The following is a 2615-nucleotide window of genomic DNA, read 5'->3' as shown; positions in this document are numbered from 1 at the left end:
GTTTCTGTGCGAGGGCTTTCTCTAGTTGTGGCAAGCGGGGGCCACTCTTCATCGCGGTGCACGGGCCTCTCACTATCGTGGCCTCTCGTTGCCAAGCACAGGCTCCAGACACGCAGGCTCAGTAATTGTGGCTCACAGGCCGAGTTGCTCTGCGGCATGTGGGATCTTCCCAGACCAGGGCTCGAACCCGCGTCCCCTGCATTGGCAGGCAGATTCTCAACCACCGCACCACCAGGGAAGCCCAACCAAAATTTTTGAAGCAGCTGCTAGATGCCTGGCCCTGTTTGGAGTTCAGCAGTGATCAAGACAGGAAGAGTCCTACTTTCATGAACCATGTAGTGGGGAGGAGAGAGAGGTGCAACTTGGGTGAGGGATTTCACCTTGCTGGGCCTCTGTTTTCTCATCTGGAAAATGGGATGGGTGTTTCTCATTTTCTGGGATTGTCCACCCCTCACATTCTCTGATTCCATAAGAAGCATTTGTTTTCCTGTTTTTTAAAATTCAATCAGGCCATGAGCTGTGATGAATGTCGTTAGCTGCTCCCCAAATCACTCTATTTCCACCCATTTCCTGTGATCAGGTCTATCCCCCAACATGACTCAAAATCAATCAAGTCACAGAAGCTAAGGGGCAACCAGCAGAAGAATTCCAACCCTGGCTTCTCAGGAGCTCTGCGGTCTACCTGGCCAGGTAAACTTCACGCACCTGGCACAAGGTGGCCATCCCTGGTTTCACATCAACATGATCTCAGGCACAAACCTCCTTGTTTTTCCATCTTTTCTTTAAGTTACTTGCTGAAACAACTGCACAAATATGAAAAAGATATAAAAATCAGGCATCCTCTGCCCTCACTGCCTACTAATAAATGATTTTCTGCCACTTTAATGATAAAGATACAATATTTCAGCATTCCGCTGCCCTTATTATTTTTCATTTTGTTGATATTTCTACTGAATACATCTTTCAATATTTTAACAATGGAACATATATTTAGGTTGTTCCACACACAGCCTTTGGTGGTAAGGGTTTTGTTGTTATATTTCTATTATGTTTCCTTTAAAAATAATTATCCTGTTTAAATGGATTATGTCAACTTTATAGGCATTTTTTATATGATACTGATGAAATTAATACATAGAGGGCAGTAGTACAAATTGATTGGAATTGAGAGTCTCTATTAGCACAGTTAAATATAAATATTATATATATATATATATATATATATATATATATATATATATATATATATATATATATATGCCAAATTACATGCTGAGTGAGATTCTCCTACTCTTTTTCACTCTCTGCCCCTCAAGCCTGTAAGAAATGGAATATTTCTTGCCATATCAGTAAAAAAAGGATGTCACAGACATCAGCACTTGCAGCCCTCCAGTGTGAGCCAGCAGGCCCTGAGGAACTCAGGATATGCAAATACAGAATGCTGGCCCCAGCGAGCTGAGGTGCATATCAAAGGAATGATTTCAGTGAGCCCAGACGCTTGCATCTTCCCATACAAAGAAAAGCGCTACATTCCTCACCTTGGGAGAGCTGGTTTTCCTTAGTTAACAATCACCTTTTGATGTTCCCCATTACCTGCGCCATTCCCCTCCCCTGTCCCCTCCCCCCAGTACTTTAGCTCAGGGAGGAAGGAGCGCAGAGAGACTCGGCTGAACAAGGGACCTCCGAGCCTGGGGATGCGTTTTCAGCTGCTTTCCCCGCAGTCAGGAGGAGGGGCGCTGACGCTCCAACCGGACCCTGCGCCTCCCTTTCCCCGTTTCCCCTCAGGACGCTCAGGCCGACCCACTCCCCACGCCCACCAGGCCCCGCGAGCCAGGCCGAGGGCAGGGGCGAGAGGAGGGACCGAAGTTCCCCGGGACCAGAACGCTGGGGGCCGCTCTTTCTGCACAGCAGCGGCGGGTGGCAGCGAACCCCTGCCCCTCAGAAGCTGGTCTTGCACTGACGCCCGGGCACCAGACCAGGAGGAGGGTTGGCGCCCACTTACCCGGCCCGCGATCCCCAGGACTGTCGCGGCTTTGGCCGCCGGGGCCCCTCCAGAGCCGGCAGCCTCAGTGAGGCCGCCCTCCCTTCGGGCTCCGGGGCACTTCAGTGACGGCGGAGGGAAGAGACCCCGAGCCGGGAGTTCCAGCTCTGCGGAAACGCGGGATCCGTTCTGGGCGAGGAGGTGGGACCGCTCTGCCCCCAGGCCTTCCGGGAGGGAGGGTGGCGCCGGGGGAGAAGCCGCCTGGAGCCTCCAGGAGCCCTTCTGGGGGTCCTGGAGGGGCGGCCCGGCCTGGGGGGCCGGCCCACTGTGGCCGCAGCCCAGGCCTTTTTCCTGGAATCCTACACAAGAAAGAAAGATACACAGTCTATAGTAAATATTCACAAATGATTGTTGCTGCTGTGCTTACTATTCTATTAAAGGTGTAAAATCCATAAAACACTTTAAGTTCAAAGTTAAATATGAATTTTTACCTTTCTAATTATGTCTCTGCTATTCCCAACTGTGGTTAATGAATCAGAGACTGTGGCATCACTAGTTAAAAATGAGCTTGAGGAAAAAACAGAACTCAGGCCCACCAGACCTACTGAATCACGATCTGCACTTTTAAAATCTC

This window comes from Balaenoptera physalus (genome assembly GCF_965194825.1).
Source record: "Balaenoptera physalus genome assembly, contig: HAP1_SCAFFOLD_2480, whole genome shotgun sequence".
Taxonomy (NCBI): domain Eukaryota; kingdom Metazoa; phylum Chordata; class Mammalia; order Artiodactyla; family Balaenopteridae; genus Balaenoptera; species Balaenoptera physalus.
This window is presented reverse-complemented; position numbering follows the sequence as displayed.